A 26,973-nucleotide genomic window follows, 5' to 3' on the forward strand; every position below is an offset into this window, starting at 1 on the left:
AACTAACGCAGTTCTACCCGTTTCCTACCTACGAAATAATCTTTATTACGAATACAGTCTTAATCGAATTCTTATGCTATTTTACATATATTTCGACGCGTCGCTAACATTTTGTCCCCGCAGTCGAAGACTCCTGGTGCATGGGTTGCGACGCGATGACCGCCAGCCTGCAGCTGGGCCTGCGTAGCGTCCCGTGTCTCGTTCTGATGTCAGCGGAGCGGACCCGTCCATCGGGTCCCGGGTAGGTAGTCTCGACGACGCCTCGGGGCCACACGCTGCGTGGACCATTGGGTTCAGCGACGATGACCACATCGCCTGGTTGAAGTTGCCGCCCTCCGTCGTGGGACGACTTCCTCGGTGCCAGTAGAGGAAAGTACTCTTTGGTCCAGCGCCGCCAAAAGTGGTCGGCAAGCGCTTGGGCCATCTTCCATTGCTTCTTCTCGTTCTCGTCGTAAACGCCAATCATCGGTAGGTTAGCGTTATGAAGAAGTAGAAAGTGTGCTGGAGTCAAACTTTCTTCGGAGTCTGGATCGACGTTGACATGTGTAAGTGGTCGTCGGTTGACGATATTCTCTATCTCGGCGAGTAGAGTTTCGAAAACTTCGGGTTTCGGTGCTCGTTCGTTGAAAGTGTAGGACATCGCTATCTTAACTGTCCTTATCATTCGCTCCCACGCGCCCCCGGCCGAAGGATTGCCAGGTGGGATGAATTTCCACTCCATTCGGTTCTGAGTGGCGTAAGTTTGCAGTACAGGCAGCCATTGCCGGTACGCCTCACGTAGTTCCGTCGCCGCCGCCCTGAAGCACGTCGCGTTATCGCTGTACATCGTCCTGGGCCATCCTCTTCTCGCGGCGAATCTTCGTAGTGATAGTAGCGCGCTGTCGGTTGAAAGACTGTGCACGCTTTCAAGGTGAATAGCGCGCGTCACTAGGCACGTGTATAGACACACCCAGCGTTTTTCTCTGCGCCGTCCGATCGTGACGAACATCGGTCCCATGTAGTCTTGTGCGGTGTGAGTGAAGGGACGTTGATACGCCTGTAGTCGCTCGGGCGGGAGATCGCCTAAGGGCTGCGCTCTCGGTGTTGCTCGTCGTAGTGTGCATAGCGCGCAGTTTCGAGCTACAGACTTCACGGTCGGCCGCAGATGTAGTATCCAATATTCTTGTCGCAGTTCGTTGATTACTGCTTCGTTGTGAATGTGCGCTGATCGTCGGTGAGCTCGCAGGATGAGTAGACGGGTGAACGGCTCGCGGCCATCCAGTATTATCGGTTGTAGCGCGGTGTACAATACTGGAGCGCTGCCCAGCCTCGTCTTCATGCGTAACACGCCGTCATCGCCTAGCTCGGGTGCCAGGTCGTATAATCGCGATTTGCGATCGATGAGCCTATTCTGGCTTAAGGCTCGAAGCTCTTCGGGAAAGCTTCGTCGTTGACTGTATTGCAACCACATGTGTTCTGCCTTTCTCAAATGTCTGACTTGTAGCTGCAAGGCTCTATTCTTCGTTCTCATTTTCTCGATGAATAGCAAGACGTTCGCTGTCGCGTTCAACAGTCTGTCGTAACTGCTAAATCGTCTCACGTCTGGCAGTACGCTCGAAGGGTCTGGCTTCGCTGAGATGATCGCCAGTGATGTCTCGGTTGACGGCCTCGCCTTCCTCTCAGGCAGGTCGTCTGTTCGATTCGATGTGTGACTAGGCCATGATGTCTCGGGTCCATAGAGAAAGCGCGGTCCTTCGTACCACTCGTCCTCGATGCGCACGCTCTGCGCTGGTTGACATCTCGTCGCTCGATCTGCGGGGTTCTGAGCGGTTGGTACATACCTCCACGCGTCTCTATCTGTTTTCTCGGCGATCTCCGCAAGTCGGTGTGACACGTACGGACGATAGTTTCGCGCGTCATCGCGAACCCATCCGAGAACAACCATGGAATCTGTCCAATAAGTCACCTTTGTCACAGGATAACGCTGCTCGCGTAAAATTGTCTCCGCCAGCCGCACGCCGACGACTGCTGCGGTTAATTCGAGCCTGGGAACTGTCATTACCTTTAGCGGGCAAACTCGGCTTTTCGCTATAGCTAAGCTCACTTGCGTTTCCTCCTCGTCGTTCGATACTCGCCAATAGGCCGCCGCGCTGTAGGCCTCGGTCGATGCATCACTGAAAATATGCAGTTCTCTTCTAACTGCACCGGTGGGCGTGGCGTATCGTCGGGGTATTCGCAGCGCGGACACGTCGCTCAGTGCCCTCAGCCACCGGAAAAAGTCCTCCGCTTCCTCCGCCGGCAGCCGCTCGTCCCAGTCCGTGCCCTTTGTCCACACACGTTGGAATATGATCTTAGCGCTTATCATATACTGCGCTATGAGGCCTAATGGGTCGTAAACTGACATTACGGCACTCAAAAGTTCCCTTTTAGTGGGCGATCGCTCGTACCTTTTCACGTCGTCTGGCACTCGTAGCATTTTCGTGTTGTACCCCAGCGTATCCGTCTCTGGGTCCCACGTCATTCCGAGGACGGTCTGTTGCTTTTCTCCGAGATGAGAAGGTCCCGTCGCTCGCTCCTCCGGATCGATGTTTTGCATTAACAACTCGCTGTTGCTAGCGTAGCTGCGCAGCCGAAAGCTAGCCTCCGCGTGTGCTAGTCTCACCTGTGTCGCTGTTGATATGAGTTCCCGTTCTGTCTCATATGATGCCACATAATCGTCCATGTAGTGATTATTATGGATATCGTAGACCGCGTCCGGATAGCGATCCTTGTTGTCCGTCGCATTCCTATTCCGCACCGAGTGTGCGAGAAAAGGAGAAGAGATGTTACCGAAACATACCCGGTTTAGCTGGTACGTCCACGGTGTCACGTCACGCCGCGATCCCCTCCAGATGAAGAGCTGACTATGCCGATCCTCTCTTCGCAGCTGTATTTGAAGGAACATTTCCTGTATGTCCGCGGTGACGGCGAATTCCCACTCACGGAATCGAAGTAGTATCCCCAGCAGGCTCTGTAGTAAATCCGGTCCCGCGAGGATGAAATCGTTCAATGCACATCCCTGACTTTTCGCGGCGCAATCGAATACAGCGCGATACTTTCCTTTATTTAAATTGTAGACGCTGAAATGGGGCAGAAACCACATCCGATCTGACTGCGGTGGTTCCATGATGCGCTCTGCGTACCCCTTTTCCAGAAGCTTGTGTATCTGTGCTTGATACTCGTTGGCGAAGTCAGGATCTCTCGACATGCGGGCTTCTAGATTGCGTAATCTCGCCTTCGCCATGTTGAAACTCGGTGGCAGCTTTATGTCGTCGGCAGCCCATAGTTGGCCGACTTCGTATCTCTGTCCTACCTTTTTTACTGTTCGTTCGAATGTATCGATCGCTCGCTGGTCGTCGGGTCGAATGTTGTCCTTTGCCGTTATGCCAAGCGCCTCGACTGCCCAGTGTTTCTTGACCTGCTCCACGAGATCACTGTCGTCACTGTGGCAGTGCATCACGACCTGCTCGTTATTTGGTACATACCTCGGCATTCGCCCGAAGAAAACCCATCCTAACGAGGTTTTAACTGCGCACGGCTCGTCCTCGCCGCCCTGCCTCACCTCCGTCGGGTTTATAAGATGACTGAAGTCTCCGCCTATTAACATCTGCGGCACGCCCATGCCCGTGTAGCACTCGTCGCCCAAGTCCGCCAGATGTTCGTATTCCAATAGACGCTTCTTATTTAATGACTGCGAGCGTATCCCTAGTCCGTCTACCGTTTTTAGGGATATATCGTATGTCAAGCCGCCACGAGCGGGGCTTACTTTAGCCTTGACCGTCTGTGTCACTGAGCTAAGTTTCAACCGCTGAATACCTCTTATGCATAGCGGCTCGTCTTGACCGACCGCGCCGATCTCGTCCGCGACGTCCTGGTCGATCATTGACAAGGTGGATCCATCGTCAAGGAAAGCGAAGATATGCGCCGTTCCCTTTGGACCTGATACGGTTACGGGTAGTACCTTTAGCAGCACGCTGTAGTCCGGTGTTGACGACACGTACACGCGGGCGTCGTTCTCGTCGTCCGCAGCTCGCGGCTCCGTCGTGTCCGCTGGCTCGGCCGATGACGTCACTGCTGACGATGTAGGTACTGACCTGATTTCTTGTGTTAGCACCATAGCCGTATCCTCACGCACTTCCTGCGGCGAGTCCGCATGAAGCAGTCGATGGTGTACGTGAGGACAGCCTGCAACGCCGCACGCTTTGGCCTTGCATTGTGTTTTCATATGCTTCGCGTCGATACAGCGATAGCATATACGATTTAATTTCGCCCACTCCCATCTAGCGCCCACGGATTGGGCGGCTAACTTGCGGCAGTCCGGCGTCGGGTGACCGCCACCGCAGAACAGGCACGTCGTCGAACGGGATGTTGTGGCTTGACGTGTCGCGTACGTCACTTTCTGCACCTCGTGTTGACGTCCTGTGGGAGCTCTCGGCGGGTTGTGCGTTGCGGATATTTTCACGCGAGCGCCGGCTGCGCGCGCGTGCGGCACTGATAACGGCGCCTGCGCTCGCCTCGGGGCGGCGCGGGCGTGACAGAAGGACATCTCCTGTTCGCTCTCCTCCATGAGGAAATCCGCCAACTGCAGAATCTCCGGGTCCTTGCTGTCTCGATGTTTCTTCGCGTAGTCGCACCATCTGCTTCGAAGATGCGGCGACAACCTGTCCGTAACCTCTCTGATGAGCATGGGGTTATCGGCATAGTGCCTTCGATCGATATCCATAACTGTAGATACCACGTTCATTATTTTTATCGCGAAAGTGTTGAGGTCGTTCGCGGTAGGCCCCAACTGCGGCAACTTTCGCAGGTCGTCAATCGCCTTGTCTAACAATACCTCGCTGCGTCCAAACTGCTTTTTCAGTATTCTCACGATCATATCGGGTCTGGTGGCTGTCGATAACACGTGAGACACACACGTCTTTGCGTCCCCGCGTAAAGCCATCCTGAGCCGCGCCACGTTCTCGTAGTCAGTAAACTTATACCGCTTCGATGTCTCTGCGTAGGTATTGTAGAAACTTCTCCACTCGCTGACGTCTCCGTAGAAATGCGGCAGCTCGAATATATCCTTCGGGGCTGGACGGGCCGCCATCTGCATCCTCTCGAACAGGTGCAGCATGGACTCTGCTACAGTACCTTCGGTGGCGCGCGTGTGCGCCGTGTGCGGAGTACGCGCGTCCAGCTGTGGCGACGTCGATCGCTCGCGACGCGCCGGCGGCGTCGTCGATCGCTTGCGTCGCTCCGGTGGCGATATCGATCGCCTACGCGACTCCGACGGTGGCGATATCGATCGCCGATATACCTGGCGGTCCGGTGAGAGGCCTCGAATATGCCGCTCCGCCTGCGCAGGTCGTCTCGGAGTCTCGTACTTGGGTAGAGGTTCGTTGGTTAACCTCTTACAAATGGGTTTTGACGTCGCGTCTCGCGAGTTCTCTAGCCATTCGTCTAATCGATCTTGATTCGAATTCCGCACGCTACCAGCAGATTCGTGCTCGTCTGCGCTATCCGCATTAGCGCGGATCTGCAGTTTTCTGGCGTCTAGCCGTTTACGTACCATGTCCGCTTCTAGCTGCAACTCCCTCCGGGATATCTCCGCTAGCCGTTCGCTGGCCTCGAGCTCCGCCTGAGACAGCTGCGCTTCTATCACAGTGCGACTGCTCGCATGTGATCTGACGGACTGAGCTTTAATAATTGGTTTATTTACCTCCTTGGTAGTTTCCTGCAGCGACTTTCGTTTCTCGGTAGTTCTGTCTATGACGGCAGCCTTGGGATGTCTAGCTGGGATCGGCGTGGGTCTGGAACGACGCCGTAACCGCTTGGCTAAATCCCTTCGCCATAGCAATGTCGTGTCGTAGGACGGTGACCTCGGTGTCTCTACGGTTAATCCATACCTGAGCGTGCTGTTAGCTGTCGCCGCGCCCATCGGTTGCGCGCCGGCGACGCTAAGCCCTTCCGTTACGCCAGCGGGTCCGGAGGGAGGTGAGGGAGGGCGCGCCGCGTCGGCGCCCATCGCCCTCTCAGCGCTTGCGCGTGCGGCCTCTCGTTCGCGGGCCGCCGACGCGCCTTCGTCGAGTAGTTGCTGCCTCTCCTCTTCGCTCGTCACTGACGCAGCTCGGTTGGACCTGGACCTCGTCCTTACCATCCTGTCGTCGCTCATGACAGGTACGTCGCTGTAGACCCGTAGTCCGCACGAAGATCCGGCTCGAAGGACCAGAAACTGTTGCAGACCGCGTCCGCAAAGCTTCCTATCGACGGCTCGAAGTGGAGAGAATGTGCTGGAGCTCGTGCGACTCACTCTTTCGTCCCGGGCCTGTACCTTGAGCTTCGATGTCGTCCTCAGCAATCAACCGTACCGATTATGATTTTGGATTAAACTAACTAAAAAACGAATCAAATCAAATGGTTTATATTTACAAAAATCAACGACTCTAATTTTAACGCGGTTATAAAAATACTCCTAAGCTAATATCCTAACTTGATCCTAACGAAACGCTCGGTACGGACGATACGTCGCGATGCTGTCGTTTTCTGCTGCTGCCGCTACCCGTCGTGGAGGGTGGCTGGCTGCTGGCTGTAGGCTGCTAGCTGCTGGCTGTAGGCTGCTTGTAGTAGGCTGCTGGCTGCTGGTTTTCCTTGGAGGCTGCTGGTTCTTCTTGTTCCGGTCGAATTCGAATGTCCCATACCGAGCGATCGTTCCTTTTATACCCCTTTTCAGAATGCGCCTACGCTTCACGGAAAGAAACATTTCAATTTATTCGCCCAATCACGACTCGGCTGAGCGCGAGGCTCCGTGCGATAGAGAGGTAAATAATTGCGCCCGATAGGCGACGGATGGCGCGTCGTGATTGGTCGAACGCGTTACGGCGCTCGATTACGTGAATTTAACGCTATCATTTTTCGTTCAAATCCTAATTACTTATAAACTAATTAGGCTATCGCTTCGAAATTACGTAACAATGCACCTGACACTAGGGTCATTCACCTCGAGTGGAATGCACCTGCGTTTGTTTACGTTTTTACACAATAGAAGAGGTGATTAGCCGTTCGGGCCATACAATAGACTGGTTTCTCAGCTTGCCTTGAGCTCCATTGTTATCGATAACGGCATATTACTATGGAAATGTAGGTTATCGTGTTACGTAAGTTCCCAGCTACGTTTTAAAACTATTTACATCTTCATATGTCTTATAGTTATCGAGTTATTGGCTTGGATTCGAGTAATCCTAAGGCAATTTTCGGGTGAAAGGAAAATGATTTCGGAACTTTAAGGAAATATTTTTAGCCAATCAGAGGAGAGTTCGGTTTTCTCGCTCTAAGCCTCTCACGTTAGTGCTTATTGGCTATTAATCGTAGTCCAATGGACAGTCTGAGTTTAGATTGAACTTTGGACTCGGTTTCCGCGACTTGGGAAGGAAGGAATATGGGAATTGCCTGCTATCGAATACATCACATATGAGTCTTATTATCATACTTAATAATCGGAATTGACAAAATTAACTTAACTAACGCAGTTCTACCCGTTTCCTACCTACGAAATAATCTTTATTACGAATACAGTCTTAATCGAATTCTTATGCTATTTTACATATATTTCGACGCGTCGCTAACAATAATCAAACTATGGAAAGCCTGACCAGAAATATATTACTAGTAGCTTTTGCCCGCGGCTTCGCTCGCGTTAGAAAGAGACAAAAAGTAGCCCATGTCACTCTCCGTCCCTTCAAGTATCTCCACTTAAAAATCACGACAATTCATCCCTCCGTTTTGCCGTGAAAGACGGACAAACAAACAGACACACACACTTTCCCATTTATAATATTAGTATGGATTGTCAGGAGGGCGCTGTTATTCTGATGTATGGGATGACCGTTCACTTTAATATGAAGAAAATAGTTCCAATGAAATTATTTTCCGGTCTGGGGGCCGATTTTTGAGTCTCACTGTCACTAAAATACCGGTTGAAAACGGTGAATTGCCTATTATTTTCAGTGACAATTTTCTGAATTCGAACGCCGTGAGATTCAAAAATCGGCCCCCAGGCTTTATAATCTAAAGCAGTGTAAAAATAAGTGACAGAACACAAAGTTCAAAGGTAAAGAAGAAACCCACTAGACAAATACACTTCCACAGCTCTAAAGTGCATCTTACAAGCAGCCAGGGTCCGTAGAAGGATTAAAATGTATTATTTATAAAGTAGACGTCTCCGAGAGTAGGCATTGTCGCCCCGCGGCTAAGGGCGTTTGTACATGGGACGCACGAAGCAGCGAAATCAGCGAGATTACTTAGATATTTACCGCGTGTTCGGGAATTTTGAATTTAAAACACGTTATTTCTACATGTCATACATTAGGAATGTAACTGTACAGATGTTTTGCATAATATTGTATGATTCGTATGTAGGTACCTATTCAGTCAACACCTCATATATCGAATTTAGATCGATACAACACTTATATGAATGTCTATTGAGACTGGCTCAAAAAGTAAAAAGTACTTATTTACTTACATTCGTCTGTTTCCGTGAAAACACGACATAGAAACATTTTGTAATAATGTGTAGGTAATATTATAAAAAAAGCTTATGATTAATTTTATCACTTATACAATATACTTCCCGAGTTCTTATAATGCTTCTCGTATAAATAGTGACACCTTCTTGCCTATATTGAACGTATACCTACTGAAGTTCAATTATATAATTATATCAAACATATCTGCGTTGCTACTTCTTAATAAATTATGTATATTTTGTGCTAACGATATGTCTATGGCTCGTCTTTTGCAAACTTATTACAAACAGCTGGCGGCGCTAATTGGTAATACATGAAGATTTGCATTTTACTTTGTCTCGAAACCCTCGTAGAGGATTCCGTTTACAATGCCGTGGCACTTACACCGTGTCCAATAAGTCCGAATACTCAAATTTTACCTCAGTTCTAAAGATATAGGGATCACAGGCCATCAAATTCTTATTTAAACTAAAGAGTATATTCCTCTTAATAAAATACAAGCACAAAGTACATGAAATTTCCGAAGTGTCTAAGAAAAACAAAGAGGTAAAGTGCCAACAAAATACTTGCTCGGCACGCAAGTGTCGAGTTATTTTTTATAAGGAGAATCTGTATGTGATAAAACAGACGCCACGTGTCCAAAATAAACTATTATGGGTACCGAGGATAGATAACGTTCCGGGCAACTAGAAAAATGTACCTAGGTTCCAGAGCTCACCATCGGCCCAGGTGTGGGATGCAGTATGTAAGCGAGGTAAACTACCTTCAGTACTTACAGATAAAAGCGTTAAAATCAACGTTTTTTTCTTTAAAACCAAGGTTTTGGAGAAAAAAATGCCTTAAAGTTAAAAAGGATGCTTGGGAATGAGTATCATGTGTCCCAACAAGACGCAACTCCAGCACATTCGGCAAATGGTATTCTAGCGTAGTTTCAGACTAATTTGGCAGTTTTTTATCCGAAACATGAGTGGCCACCCAGGCCTCCTGGTTTAGGCATATTAGACTATTTTGTATGGTCATACATGCTTTGAAGACTAAATTTTTATAAAATCATAAACCTAGATCATTTCAAAAAGGTTATCGAGAGTATTTGAGATGAAATGTGAAGAAAACGGTGCGTGCCGCGTGTGATCCGTTTGAGAAGCGTTTGAGGCTGGTAAACAAGTTAATGCTGGAGTTATTCCAAAACATTTATTGTGAATGTAGTAAATAAGAGTGCCATTCATAAAATATAATAATAATGTAGTAACTATTTGTTCATTTTGTTTTATTGGCTATTTGTGCTGTATTCAAACTTATTGGACACGGTGTAGATGTCTCAGATGCCGCTACTCAGACAATTTACAAGTCAATAAATCAAGGAGACACTTGCTGGCTTAATGTCCAACAATATTCCTTCATAACTACTATTCTAGATAGTTGTCTACCTGTTTCTCAAGTCTATGATTTATTCATACATTTACAATTAGTAGCTGCGGTGATAACGTTATAGAGAAAGTGGAATTACTTCTTGGTCTTGTCGTAATTACGTTAGTTGAGCAAAAGTTGCCTGACTTATACAGATAGCAGTTCCATTATTGACTTATACAAATTGACCGGATTGGAAAGAACAATCTTTAGGGGTGTCCAAACTTACTACGAGTGACTTTTTAATACAGGATGTTTCAATGAACGTAATACAAAACATGTGTTTCAAACTCGTCTTCCTATTGCTAAAACACTTTATTAGGGCGCGTGTTGTTAAACTAGTTAATAATCATTAATATCATTGTTTTCCTACACCCTGTTTTTTTGGTCACAACATGTTTACATTGGTTACCCTACCTAGTTAGGTTGTTAAGAGAAAATAGTTCGAACCTAGTTTTGTAGTATAAACTCACCTTTTTGTTTATCTAGACTGACATTTTATGAATAAAATGCATTCTAACATGTTACCTGTCACAATAATCACCACCTTGATAACTGTTAACCCTTCGTCTGTTTCTGTCCAAAAATTGTCATTAAACAATTCGTCACTACTTTTAAAAAAAACCGGCCAAGAGCGTGTCGGGCCACGCTCAGTGTAGGGTTCCGTAGTTTTTCGTATTTTTCTCAAAAACTACTGAACCTATCAAGTTCAAAACAATTTTCCTAGAAAGTCTTTATAAAGTTCTACTTTTGTGATTTTTTTCATATTTTTTAAACATATGGTTCAAAAGTTAGAGGGAGGGGGACGCACTTTTTTTTCCTTTAGGAGCGATTATTTCCGAAAATATTAATATTATCGAAAAACGATCTAAGTAAACCCTTATTTATTTTTAAATACCTATCCAACAATATATCACACATTGGGGTTGGAATAAAAAAAAAATATCAGCCCCCACTTTGCATGTAGGGGGAGTACCTACCCTAATAAAACATTTTTTTTCCATTTTTTATTTTTGCACTTTGTTGGCGTGATTGATATACATATTGGTACCAAATTTCAGCTTTCTAGTGCTTACGGTTACTGAGATTATCCGCGGACGGACGGACGGACGGACGGACGGACGGACAGACAGATATGGCGAAACTATAAGGGTTCCTAGTTGACTACGGAACCCTAAAAACTTGTATCTTCGTCTGTCAATGAAAAGAAACTTGTAGTAGGTATATGTATGGAATGCATATAGACTTACTGCGTTTTAACTTTGAGGAGCAGCGTGAGATACGAGATTTTTTAAAAGTAGTGACGAATTAACTTCGATATATTTTTTTAAAGTCCAACACCTTATGTTAGGATCCTTATCAAACACAGACAAAGGGTTAAGACACCTACAATTGACCTATAGCAAGACATGTCATGATGTCACAATGAGTGACCATCACGCTTCGAGAATTGGATTTATTAATTTTGTTAAAAAATTAGCAAAAATTACGTAGATTTTTAAGACGGATACGTGCATTATATTCTTTGTCGTTAATAGAGCCGGAATCACTTATTTTGTATTAACGTTCATTGAATATATCCGTTTAGTTATGACACAAAGAAACGCGCTACTCCCCTTTTGGCGTCAACGGCTACTATTAAATTTGCTGTCACGGCGAACAATGTAGACCCTTTGGGCGCCATCGAAATTAAGTTACATATCGGACATATCCAAAATAGATTTAGCGCACGCATGACTGATGGTACGTCGACACTAACGACACAATGATGTGGCGCGACCCTGTAGCGCAATTTTTTATCGCATGGATAAATTAGTGTTGTAAGGGAAAACATCGACAAATCCAAGCAATAATCTCCTACAGTATTGCGGCAACAGGATTTAACTTACAAACTTTGCAAGGAGGTATTTTTTTGTGATTAAGTTTATTTTAAACAAAATTGTTACCGACTCGCGGTAACACGATACTTACTTAGTATTTTATTAATTCATATAACGTCAGAACGTTACGTATTTTCCGAAATAAATAACTAAAATTATTTCATTTCATACTCTTCAACGGGTTGAGCAATTGCTTACTTTGCTTAGCCGATTTTTTTCCCAAAATGATATACACCGTGTTTTTTTTTGTTTTCCGTTAAATTCCACACGTCGTTAGGTTCATTATCAGGAACCAGCCTGTAGGTATATCACTTTTAGTTAAATTCGCAAAAAAAAACATCATTTTCATACATTATAAATGAATTTATTATTGTGAGAGATCCTTAAGAATAACATTCAAGTTAGTGTCAGGTGATTGACGGCACATGTCAAAATAAATAACATTAGGAATTGGTAAAGGCACGTGTCCAGTAATTATCTTTATTTTTTCACTAACTCGATAACCGTAAGAGTTGAGACGCTAGTTTCTTAGAGAAGTTAATTTTATTTGATCTAAAGAACCTTACCTTAAAGTTAACGGAATTCAATAAAAACACGGTGTATAATATTCCGAAACACTTATGAACGAAAAATGTACCATTAGTTATTGTTTTAATGAAGCAGAGCAGCTGTAGATAAAATAATTCATTAAATTGACTTAACATAGTAAAGCCAAAAATAACAAATGTTATCGATATAAATGTAATTTGTCGTTTTAATTTCAAACATTGAGAGGTATCGCAACACTACGCGGAATAGGATCATTAATCCATGCAGACGCGTCGCAGTAGGCGAAATTAGGTAAAAAATTGAATATTAAGCACACCCCATTAGAGGGCGCCTGCAAGATGGATGGCTACCCTTGCTGGATACAATTCGAATATGACAGGTGAGCAATGTGCAGCCTCGCACTTGACTCTGACTGGCTATCATTTGTTTCAGACCGAGAAATATATGAAGGTTTTTTTAGAACGCATTAAGGGCTGATATGAAGAGCTAAGAGGGATTTTACAGATGCGTACTATTTCAAACCTGGAATTCTTCTTGCTTTGTATCAGTCCCGATTATGCTAGAAAGCCGTTTACCATAATATGAGTAGATATTATAAGTTGAAACAACGTAAATTACGCGACTTTAAAAATCATTCTGACGCAAAGATGCAAAATGACAGACCACCGAACTTCTTGAAACAGGCCCATAGTGAAGCTTATCTAGATTTAATGAGCACATTGCGTTACGCTCCAAAGAAGAAAGCACTTTACCTTTTAGATCAATGCAAAGACGTTGCTCTACGCTCCACACTGACGTCACTCACACGACATTTTAGAGTTCCATTACGATTGGATCCACGCAAGCAAAGGTCGTACTCGCATACTATCCGTAATACAGTCTCCTGGGAGTCTGGCAATCAGAGGCAACACTCGCGGCTCGTTCCAAAACCATTACGGGTAAATTAAGGTGGATTCCACACTCGTATGCAAATTCAGGTGCTATGACACCTTCGGTGACGCCTCGGTAAATAAAATTCCTCTGAGAATATTCTCGAGGCATAAATTCTTGTAAGGGTTTGTGAAGATTTTATGCAAAGATTTGGAGCGGTGTGTTGTGTAGTTATTTATTCACCTGTCGTGTTATAAATCTTGTGGACCTATTCTAAATCTATTGTAATCTACTGCATTTTCAAATGTTTTTCGCAGAACATGCTAAATAAATTAAATGACACAGAGTTAGAAAAGTAACGAAAAACTATTTATCATTATAAAAGCTTTCTTTTGCATTGCTATTTAGGCTTAAGTACGCTTTTTTCCGAAGTTTCTATTTTTAAGTAGTAAGCCGTACTAGTATGAAAAAAATAATTTAAAAATATATTAGGTAAATAAATACACTGCATATCATTTTGTTTCGATGAAACTGAAAACGCTTCGAAGCAACTCAAGCATTATCGTATAAGAATAAGATGGCTTGCTACATTACACCTGTTTTGGATGTCGAGACTTTGAAAACGATCCACAAAAGGGCGAGGCTGGTGAAATGTCAGTGACAAAGCCGTCTCATAAGTACACTCCCACAACAAAACAATATAAATATAAAAACACTGAATTGGTAGGTATCAGAAATGACACTGTATCGGAGACTGCGCTTCTGTTTATGTATCTCAAAATCAATATTTACGTTGTTCGAACATTATTTCTTAATAAAATGTCCTAAAATGTATGTAACTGAGTTTGTAAACTAAAAGTTAACAATCTTTGCTCTTGGTAAAAGGTCAATTTGTTTCACTTTTTCCATTTTCTTAATAGCTTCTTTAATGTCGCATTAATTTGCGACGTTACAAAAAGGTAGAACCAATATTTTGATCCCCCGAGGAGCGAGCATTTATTTTTGTTTTACCTGTCGCATTTTTTAAACAATAAAACTGTCACGTCCCGTAATAAAATCTAAGCAATTAATACTAAAATACCAATTAGTGTAGCAGGCGTCCATCAACGGCAGGGGATGGAGCCGCAATCAATCAAGGGCCGGCGACCCAAAACGGAGGCTAACCCGCCCACATGCATAATGTATGAGCCTTCACACGACTCTTAACCGCTGAGATATCAAATTCAACGCTGAATATGAGCGGGAAAAGCCACTGTGTGCTTAAAATTGCTTAATTATTTCATCCTAAGTAAACATGTATTAGTCAATTGTATTTTGTTGGTTTTTGCAAGCATCGACATTATTAAACACAATAGCACCAGCGTACTTAGATAGAAAGTAAACTCACGTCTGTATTCTCAAAAGTCAATAAAACAAATGCCAAAAATCACAATCATGAAACTGCCCAAGTTCAGTGTCACTCTTGGCAACTAAGAGGTTGAAAAAAATGAAATTGTGGTATGGGAGTGACAGATGCTGCCCTATCGTCTACATCACAATTGAACCCATCTCCCACAGTCAACTTCTACGAGGAAAGGAGGTGGTGACATTCTTAACCCATCAACACACCTTACATACCTACAATCTTCATAGCATTATTGCCCAGTCTCATGACAGCCTGATGGCGTCTACTTTGGCAACTTATCTGAAGATTCGGTTGAATCACTAGTTTTTTGAAAAGCGACTGCCATCTGGCCTTCTAACCCAAATAAACCCTATTGGGATTACTCTGGTTCCCTCATGATGTTTTCCTTCAGCGAAAATTGAAACTATTTCACTATTTAAATTCAAATGACCTTTATTTTTAACCGTCGCCTCATATCTCAAGAAGGACGGTTATCAAGTCGTCTGTATGTTTTTTTTTTTATTATTTTTATTTTTTTTAATGTTTGTTCCTCGATATCTCCGTCGTTTCTGGACCGATTTTGAAAATTTTTTTTTTGGTTGAATGTATATGCATACAGATTGGTCGCATTTTTCTCAGAACCCAGTTCTGATGATGGGATCCTGGAGAAATCGAGGGAACTCCTCGAATCTGAAAGGCATACATATGGTGATTTTTGTGTTTTTAAAGGAACAGCATGCATTTAGGTACGGAACAGCGACATTTGGTGCAGTGGGACTGCTGATGATGGCCAGAACGGAACTCTTCAAATCTGAACGGCACGCTTATAGTGACTTTGGTATTTTTATAAGAACAGCATGCACTTTCGTCCAGAACAGTGACATTTGGTGCAGTGGAATTGCTGATGATGGTCAGAACCGAACTCCTCAAATCTGAACGGCACGCTTATAGTGACTTTGCCATTTTTATAAGAACAGCATGCGCTTACGTCCAGAACAGTGACATTTGGTGCAGTGGAACTGCTGATGATAGTCAGAACCGTACTCCTCAAATCTGAACGGCACACTCATAAGTGACTTTGGTATTTTTGTAAGAAAAGCATGCATTTAAGTTCAGAACAGTGACATTTATTTATTTAGTTATGTTTGTTAAGCATATTGAGTTTTCAAGTCAAAGTTTGTCAAGCTTCGATTTCTTATAATATAATATATCGATTCATGAGGAATTGAGGAAACTCCTCAAACCTTAACGTTATACGTATATTCATTTGTGTTGCCATCTAATAATTAAAGCATTAAAAGCAGTTTTAAAAAATACCTACACATTTCTACATAATCCAACATTCGCAAGTAACTTTCACCAGAACCCGAAAGGCGACGGTTTTTTTTTTTAAATTATTTCTTTTATTTAATACATGTGATAGGTAGTCTACCTACCGTGTTTCCCCGAATGAGGAGTTATCTAAACAGCAGCAGCGTTATTGGATGAGGCACGCATGGTTGCGCCACGGGCAGCGGGGCCGGAGATACGCGGCTTATAATAAAACAATATTAATTATCAGACGACGCTCCACTGCATCCTTTGTTCCGCTCAGTCTGTGGAGCTAGGGTTACCGAATTTGGAAATTCAAATAATAATGCTGACTAAAGAACAACGTGCAGCAAGAGAAACACTATAGATACAGGACACTTCAAGAAAGCTGGCCACGAATAGAATAAACGAAACTTTGGTTGTATGAGTGACACCTGTATGGGCGTGCAGTCGTAACTGTCAAGAGCCACTATTTTATTGATTAATCTGTCACACAGATAGATTTTCATTTATTCATTCGTTCCATATATTTCTCCCAGCTCTTGTGAATTGACCTGTACAAGTAGACTCTTAATTCACTGTATGGAATACTTACATGTGTAGGTTAGGTACCTATTTATGTTTTAAAAGATGTCAGTGACTAGGACTAAGTTGGAGCTTCCAAAATGTCATTGAACTACGTTGGAGCTTCCAAAATGTCATTGAAGTAATCTGCTTTAGGTGAAAACCTTAATAAAGTCACCAGTTGTATGTGTGAGTGACGTGTTCGAATAGAGAACACATATTTAAAATTAGTAACACAAACAAAACAAACGCCTATTCGAACACGTCACTCACACATGCAACAGGTGACTTTCTTAAGTTTTTCACCTATAACATGTTTGTATTCTCAGTTTAAAAATAGTTACGAATTATATTCTAAAATAAAAGGAGTTGAAAATAGGAAACTAATGTATTTTATTACATATTTTATTATATTGTAAAAAAAACCAGGCGCCTGCGTAGTCGCAGGTTTATTATAACACATATAATAAAATACCTACTTATGCAAAAAAAAAACAATTAAGATATTACTAAGTGTGATATGAAAGTGGTTGCCGACCCTACCCGCATCAAGTCGTTTAATAAGAGAGGAATGCGTGCATTAAACCCGCCGTTTTGCAGCTTCCAGTTTAAATAATAATAATATTGGATTTCTATATAAACGCTTCAAAGAAAATACCTTCCTTATGAAATATTTTAACTGGAAGCGGCGATAAATGAGCGGAAAATTGATTTATTCTGGAGTAATGTTTACTTGCAATTTATATTTTTATTAGGTACCTATGTCTTTAATATTGTTGGTAAGTAATTTCAGTTACGAAGTAATTCAGTTTCACAACATTAAATGTGATACCTAATTCAGCAGCCCCATTATGTATTCATTTGAATTTTAAACTCTGATGGTGGAACTGATAAATAAATTTATATGTGACTAGTTTTTGCCCGCGGCTTCGCTCGCGTTAAATTCGAAAATTGCGGAATGATCCGTACAAAATCCCACCCCCCATTTTAGGGAAGTAGGGGGTTAGAAAGAGACAAAAAGTTGCATATGTCACTCTCCATCCCTTCAACTATTTCTAACAAAAAACAGTCCGTTTTGTCGTGAAAGACGGACAAACAAACAGACACACACACTTTCCCATTTATAATTTTAAGTATGGAAATTATGGAATGGATACTTAAGTAGATAGATAGATAGATAGATAGATAAATTCTTTATTCAACCACAAACTTACATGCTTTGCAACACAAAACAAAATAAAGAAAGACGAAATACTAAAAAGACTTAACATAACATTATACAATAAGTACCCAGGTATACCTAAATACATCCGCTGTCTCTTACTAACTGTCAAATTTACGCTTATTGGAGCGTTGCTCTCAGCTCTCAGTCGTTATATTAAATCTGAGAGTATACATTGCTGGGTCCTTCCAAATTTACATAGAAACGACTGGTAAGTCATTCAATATCTTTGTTTAGCTAAATATAACGATTATATTGTTATATATGGTCAATGTTAACCGATTTATATTTTGTTAACATTTTTACTACTTAAATCAGTTTTATTAAACAACAACAAGCAATATTTTATTTTTACCACAGTCAAGGTATGGAAGTTAAATGAAAAACCCAAAAGTAAAGAAGAAGAAAGTTTCCAAGCAAGGAAACGAAGATAATTTGTGTTTTTATTTGGGCCAAAACGCTAAATAGGATTTCAATCAAACTCTATTTTGTTCCCCCTAAAATTGTCAAAGTGGGCGGAGTCAAATCTGTTCGTTAATAAATTTAAATTTATTCGCTATCGCCGCGCGTTAACGCGTTTAAAAAGCGATTAGAACTTATATTGACACAATATGAACTTTTTGCCTCCTTCCCCAGCTGTAATCAAAAACGAGATTATTCAATTTGCGAAGTAATTGAGATACAAAGGCACCAATTTTATTACTTTGCCGTCAGTCTATACAATACAGTATACCTAGAGCTACCTAATACAAAATGTCTGACGTTAAAAATATCTTGAAATGAAAAAGGTTGGTCTCGTTGCATGGAAAAGCGTTATTTACAATGAAAATTAAGATTAAATTTACATTGTTGCTTTTATAGCGTAGGTTCAGAGCGTCTGCTATGGTAAGGTATTCATGAAAGCAAATGTTTAGTCCCAGGGGCGCGCTGCGGAGCGGGAAGCGAGTGCAGTCGCGGCCCAACTTATGATAATTACGTTTAGAATAATCTTCCTGGAGCCAAGCTGGCTGATATAGGTACGGCCACAGGCAATTTACTGGAACGCTTTAATAAACTATACGAAAACTCTGATGTTATAATTTTCGGATTCGTAACATAATCTGTTATATTTTATTTGGTACATTTTTGGGTACATCTTTCCTTTTTTCTTTTGTTTGAAACAATAATTAAGATCAATATGAAAATGAAGATTATTCAGCTTCTACAAACATAGTTAGGTATTTGTTACTTGGTAAAGTGTTAACAAACTATAAACAATTGACGGCTACTACTATTCTAATACGTCTAATATGGTAGCAAGAGAGTGGACTGTTTCACTTTCCTGGTTGTTATAAAGTAAATGCTTAATTTCTTATATTATGAAAAACATTAAGGAAAATGGTCATCATCAGCCATCAATAGGTAATTACTAATTTCAACCACAAGTGGTTGTCAGCCCGCAACATCTACCGGATTAACGACAGAACTTTCCAATTACCTACAAGTAAAATCGGTACTGGTATTTCATACACAATTCTTCACATATTAAAATTGGAAACGAGACTAAATCGCGTACCTAATATAATAAATGTTTACAATTGAGCTCCGACGTTTCGACGACGGCGTTGTCCCCGTGGTTTTGGAGAAGACTGCATTAAAGTTGTCATCTTCTAGCTGTACGAGTTTTTGATTGAAAAATCATAAAGAGCTACACAATATCGCTACCCTTACTCATTGTGTAACGGAGTAAACCACAAACTTGCAAACTCACGTCACTCGCAAAAGCGTAGTTCCAAAGGTTAAGCCCTCAGGGATGGCGGGCGTTTAGTACGGCTGTCACTCAAATTGACGCCAGGACTGACCCTCGCGCCTGAAGCGAGCATTTCCTCGGTGACCACTGGGGAAGTGTGAGGTCTTGACACCTCGTCTTTGGAGTAAGTCACGGGCGATCCGCGACTCATAAATAGCTAGGTATATCGGACCGTACTTTTGCTCAACTGTGTACCAGAATAAGCCAACAAACTTGCAAACACATCGGGCGTTTAGTACGGCTGTCACTCAAATTGACGTCAGCCGGCGTAGCCGAATGGCAATCGTCAGACAGAAATGCAGTTTGGCTCTGTCGCGCCAATACGCAAGAGCGATAGAGATAGATAGCTACGAAATATATTATCGTGAGCGTTTGTGCATTCGGCTACGCACACAGGACTGACCCTCGCGAGCGAGCAAGCATTTCCTCGGTGACCACTGGGAAAGTGTTAGGTCTTGACACCTCGCCTTTGGATTAAGTCATTAGTGAAACGCGGATGTGTCAATGTTTTGCCCTTATTGGCCTGCTTGTCTATGTGTTAGTGAACGAAGAACTACGACACACCCACTGCCAAATGAAAAGTATGGCACGCTAAAGTGGGCGGTCGATGGATGACGGCAGCGTAGATTTTACCTTAAGGTGGCTCGCTTAGGTTACCCGAAGCTCAGGCTGCGTTAGATGGCGTTAATCTTCAAATTACCAGTCTTATTTTTTTTGTGGAGTCGTACAGGCATTTATATACTTTCAATTATGCTTCGCGAACATTTAATATTAAAATTGACGTATTACAACAAACATTCAACTTCTCATTGTAACATTAATCCCCTTAATGTAGATAAATTTACTATTTTACACTATTTCTAAGTACCACTCACACATACAAACAGTGTTTTTGTATTCCTTCTAGTCGATAATTTCACGCGGCGACAGCTTGTTTAAATAGCCTTGCGGTAAATACGTGCCATCGCATGATTTGCATGGAAGTACTGGGTTCGAATCCAGGACTTTTTCTCTTTTTTTTTTAATACTACGTCGGTGGCAAATAAGCATACGGTCCGCCTAATGGAAAGCGGTCACCGTAACCTATGGACGCCTGCAACTCAAAGAGTGTCGCATGCGCGTTGCCGCCCCATTAGAAACCTGTACACTCCCCTTTGCTGCGTGTGCACAGCAAAAAGGAGTGTACAAGTTCAAAGGAGGGTTTGGGTTGCCGACGACTCAAAGGACAATAGACGGAACAAATTAGTTCCGTAAGTCCTCCCGTCGTCAGCACCCCACACCCTCGTTGAGCTCTGGCAGCCTTACTCACCGGCAGGAACACAACACTATGAGACACTATTTTTTGTTTTATTATTATACATAAATGTATATGTACTCGTACAGTAGTTACTGAGCGTTAACCACAAAAAAAATTAAAAACCTATTCTCTTACATGGTAATAATTTTTGGGTTCGTCGAACTCAGAATTTCTAACATAATTATCCTAATCTGATATTTTTAAAAATTCCAAAAAAGTATAGATAAATTTTAGTTTCTAAACTACGATTCGAATGATTTTTTTTTTCTAATTGTTTATTTTCGATGGAGCAAGGGTATTCAAATCGCTTTTGAAATCTTAAATTAGTAAATGAAAATGCAATAGTTAACTGAGTAACGTAATGCTTTAAAAACTCAAGTGGTCTTTTTTTATCTATGGAGTAATTTCGATAAAATATTATATTTAGCGAGGGTATTAAAAGTTGTGTTTTATATCTCAACTTAATAAATAGAAAATCAAAATGACAATAAAAATATCAATAGGTTCTCTAAGATAAAATTGATACCTTCGGCTCTCCATTCTTGCTCGGTCAATAAAAAATACGAAATTTATATCCAAAAAAATACAAAAAGTTAATAGAATCCTGGGAATCGAACGCACCTTCACGGCGTGACAGACGACTGTACACCAACGACGCCATTACATAACACGCTGTTCCCGACGAAATTGGGCTATACATATATAATTAATTAAATATAAATAATAATGTCAAATCCATACTAATATTACAAATGGGAAATGGTGTGTCTGTTTGTTTGTCCGTCTTTCACGGCAAAACCGGAGCGACGAATTGACGTGATTATTTAAGGGGATTTAGTTGAAGGGATGGAGAGTGACATAGGCTACTTTTTGTCTCTTTCTTACGTGAGCGAAGCCGCGGTCAAAAGCTAGTTTATGAAAAGCGGTATAAAGCTGTATAAAGCGGTATAAAGCTGGTTACTCTATAATCTGAAGTGGAAGAATTCGTTGTTTCACCAAAGATAATGTGTGTTTGTTTGTTTGTCCGTCTTTCACGGCCAAACGGAGCGACGGATTGACATGTTTTTTAAGTGGAGATAGTTGAAGGGATGGAGAGTGACATATGCTACTTTTGTCTCTTTCTAACGCAAGCGAAGCCGCGGGCAAAAGCTAGTACAGCACGGGTAGCATGGTCGCGCGACAGACGATAAAATATCAGGCCGTCCCTGTCACACTATTAGTAAGTGCGATTATAGGGACGGCCAGATGTTTTATCATTTATCGCGCGACCATAATTGCCTGCCTGGACCAGATTATATTGATGATATTTATTATTTGTAACCATTTAGTTAATATTATCTTCAGTTACCGCGATAGTTACTCATGAAATAAAAACTATGAAAACGGATTAAATCGCGTATAATGAGTTTAAAATTCATCCCAATGTTTCAAACACTTTACAGCGTTCGTGATCAACGGGTGACTGAGGAAAAATTACAATGTGCAAAAGCTACCCATATTCTTGTATATAACCATTTAGTTGAAGAAAAACATTCACACAACAATAACATAGGTCAACCAGCTCAGTAAATGCAATACTTTACTAATACTATGCCCACACTATGACCTATGTATAATGTATTATACCAGACGTGTAATATTTTATTTTATCAACAAAGGCATAATAAAGGATTGTATTGTATTTTTGTATGAAAATAAAAAATAGGAAAGCAATATAGTAATAGTCAAATATTCCATTAAAAAAATAAAAAATACTTAATAAATCCATAAAAGTTCAAATGATTAAAAAAAACTTCGGATTCGAACCCACGATCTTCTGCATCATAGTCAGTCGTTTGACCGAGACGCCATTTCGATTTACATTAGCAGTGTCGAAATACACGATATGTATCTTTGTTGACAAAATGCGTCATTATTTCTGAGTCTGCTTGAGTTAACTAAACCAATATCTTTAAATAATTACTTGTCAAGAGCCAAATGTCACTGATGACAATGTCAACTAAAAATGCGCGAAATATGACGGCTCTGTGTCTGTACACAAAATTTGGCACGCACATTTACGTAAAATTAATAAAAAAATCACAAGGATTTGTCCATGATTTCTGTATGAAACAATGTATTTCATTCACTACCGCGACGACGGATAATGTATAGTAGATGTATGCGCATATTTTTATTTAGTTGTAGTGTTCGGTGACTAAATAAATGGTAGATGTTTTTTGTATGGAAAGCGAGCCACCGCGGATCAAACAATGCTTCAGAAGTAACTACCATTCTGTAACCGCAGAACAAAAAGAGATCAGTGTATATACATAGAAATTGTGCGAATTACAGAATTACCTTTATTTAGAAAAGTTACGAGTATTTAAAACGTCAGATAGGACTTTTGGTGCGTTATTTCATCTGCTAATACTATTGATGCTGACTGTACCAGACCCAATATGACATTAAATTATTCCATTGCGTCAATTACTAGGTATAAAATTAGACAGTTTAAGTACTTATGTTTCAGTTATATTTAACAAATGTATAAAACTAAATATATTATTACTGCTCGTAATATTTTATTGGACCTATAAAACCAGAACAGAAACCTAAACTCGCTCGAAGTATTACACTTAGAGGTACATCGTTAAGTTGAGAAATCTCTAAGGGAAAGTGTGAAGCCTGATTCAAACTATGTGTGGAACTGGACTATGAAGTTGGTAATTAAACTTGGCTTATGCCCCTTTTTGTCAAGAAGTCAGCTTTGTTCAATTAAATGAGCTTAATCTTAAGATAAGAGGGTTTGTATCTATAATACGAGTATCTATACAAAGATACCTAGAAATGTCTGCATAAGTTGATGATATGTATTTACTGCACCACTTTAAATTGTTTTAATTCGGAGAGTTTTTCTAGAACAATAAAATTATGGCTAGTATAGAAAGTTTAAGCGAAAAACTTTATATTTGTCAGCTTAAGCCATAAGATAAGGGTCGGGGTTACCAAGGTCTAATGTCTATTAACTAGTAAGTTATTTTTAAATATTAACTAAAAATACATTTTGAACTATGCACACTTTTAACTTAATTCCATACATTATTAAACGGCTAATATGCAAAATTAGTGTTTAGTTTCGAATAACCGCCGCCTACAAAATTAATCAGCCCGGGGTGATTATGCAAATGTACTCGAATCGGCGGATTTACCTCATTTGAATTAGGATTAGCGCTGACTGGTGAACTACCTTCTATTTGTAATTTAGGGAAAATGCTTCAATTCGCGACTCGGTTCGGCGCTAATAGACCGCTTGAGACTGAGGTTAGTATTTAGACTTCGCAAAGTAACTTTTCGTGTACCTATTAAGCTTTGGGTACCAGATAAAGCCGATAAAGGTAGGTACTAGGTATAGAACCAGATAGCTGTAGATACCAGAATTGAATGTAAGCAAACTAATGTGCCATTAGAATACACTTTTAAATGTTTTTTTTTTCTATATAATTAAGGTTAAGGGAGGCAAACTCAAACGGGACGATTTCGACATCTTCATGATTAACTGACCATAGATAGTAAATACTGCAACGGTAGCTGTGGAAATCACAGACGAAGGCCTAATATGCCCTGTGTGCGGAGCCAAACGCGCAAACGCTTCACGAAACGCTCACGAATCGTGAAGTGTTTGGGCTTTCGGCTACGCAAGTACGCAGTTACGCACACAGCAGTGAGTCGCAATAACAGAATAGTAATAAAATATAATATTTTAATTACGTTATGATATAATTCTAAATAAATTATTGAAAACATTTAATTTAAAATGTTCGAAAGACGCCTACGTACATTCTTGGATAAGTAGTTATCATTTATTAGGTGGCGAACAAGGGGTAAGGTTTCGTATAAATGTGAACCCTCGTCTCGGTCTGAAGCAGCGGTCAAGAATGTACAGACCGATTGTCGTTCGTCTTAGAGAGCCGTAACTAATAACGGATAGTGCAAAATATTTATTTGTTCCATTTGGTGACGGGCTAAAAATTTCACCATTCCTTTTCGTAATGGGTGTTGTAGAAGTCGACATTAGGATACGCGTTCAATTGTGGTGTGGGTGCCCTTAGTATTGAAACTTGAGCGGTTTCTTGTGCTCTGCCTTCCCCTTTTATTTGTCTTTTTACGTGGCGAGCAAGGGTTAACCGCACTAACCGCAGTACCTAAAAGTAATATGCAATCAGAAGCAATTTCATAATAAGAGTAGTGTAGGCGACGGAACTACCAACCTCCGTGCTGCGCGCGTGCCGGCAGCCTGGGCGGCACGGATGCCGCTGCCAGCCCGCGTCTTTTGTTTTTATGTACAGATTTTTTTCTCTCTCGGTTCTGTAATGTCAGTGAGCAACAAATGTATAGTTTTTGCACAACTTTTGTATATATTCTTTGCTTTTTCTGTGTGTGTTGTGTACATAATTGTAATATACTGTACAGCTGAAGTTCATCACCATCGGCCGCCCGACAGCTTACAAGTAGGTATAGTAATAATGTACAATTTGGCCTATCGCGTCAAAGTAAGTACTTACTTAGGTAATTAGTTTCACTCCTATTAAAGTCAAATTGTTTAATACACTGTCACGTACCCCATACATTTCCTCTAAGTGAATCCACTGCATAGCAATGCTATCTGTGCCGGTCTTATGTAAAGAATAATTGGATGATCTCGGAGCGATGTCTGCGGCGGGCGCGGGCAGTTACTAATTAGGATGGAAAGGTGCTTCCTTGGAAACCACTTATTAATTAACTATGAAACACGTGGGACACCTTAGAATTTGTATTTTGGTTTAGAATTAATTGGTACGTGACTATTGTATGCTATTTCTCAAATATGAATTTTATGCTTTTTAATAAACATATTTGGGTCAAAAAATATTACAGAAAAAACACCGAAATTTTTGCAGAAAAATATTACGTTTACGGTGAATTTTGTGTCCCGTGAACAAGGTCAATTTAAAAATATATGACGAACGAAAAATATAAAGTAACTATTACTTTTTTTTTATGTTAATTCCATCTTTACCTTTTTTTTTACCCCGTGAGATGTGTGTTTATATCCCATACAAAATTATCATGTCCCAATTGTATGTAAATCAATTTATGTACCACAAAACTAAACTTTCGTCGAAATACACTTACGTTCAACTAAAGTACATTTAAATATGCACCGGTTTTTACGTTCATATTTGTCATGACGGCCCGGTGTCCATATTTTATTTCATCTTAAAATATCCAGTTTAATATTAGCCCTTAATAGCTCGTTTATAACAAGTTTTATGTGACATAAATCCTAATATTAATGCCTTACAGGGCCTTACAAGCTTATGTGCCAAATAAAGTATCCTTTTTCAGTTATAGAAAACAATTCCAAAGTGTCATGCGAAAATATAAATTTTGATACAAAACTACGAGACACAACACAGATAGAAAATATCTCTTCAACCAAAGAAACCTATTTGAACCAAGAGATATCCAGTTTCCCATATCAGGAAGATTTTAATTACTTGATATAAAACATAAAATGTCTCGATGTTTATTACTTGCACTAACCATTTTATATCTTAACATGATTAGCAAAACAATCTTTTTTTAAAAACTTAATCATTTATTCCAAGAGCGTAAACGTTTTGTTCAGTGATAATTATTACTCAGAAGCAAATCAGCAAGTTTTAAAAACAAGTATAATATTTCTTGGTTCTAAGTAATAAAATTGTTGTATTAAGAGTTATGACGGTTTTCGGTTAAGAGTTATGCATAATTAAAGTAAAAGTTAATGTTTCTTGGGGTGAAACAATTAGTTACTTACACCAAATATATACATTTTTCATTTTAAAAGTTCTGACGGTATTAGATGAAGATTTACATGTTTGAAGTTAGATTTAATGTTTCTTGGGGTGAAACAGTAAGTATCTTAAACCAAATATACTTACTTCTTGGATGTAATTTATCTTATTTCATTTAAAATATATAATTTCTTGAAATGAAATTTTATATTTCTTAGATTGAGTAAATAATGTTTGTAGCGGGGTGCGCGCGGGGAGAGAAGGGAAAGCCGAAATGACGTGAGAGGTGTGTATTATGTTCAATAACCCGTACGTTACAAGCTTATAACTCAGAACGAAGACGAGTTCCCCAGCCAGTTAGAGAGAGAGAGAGAGAG

Source organism: Leguminivora glycinivorella, chromosome 1, assembly GCF_023078275.1.
Source record: "Leguminivora glycinivorella isolate SPB_JAAS2020 chromosome 1, LegGlyc_1.1, whole genome shotgun sequence".
NCBI classification, from domain to species: domain Eukaryota; kingdom Metazoa; phylum Arthropoda; class Insecta; order Lepidoptera; family Tortricidae; genus Leguminivora; species Leguminivora glycinivorella.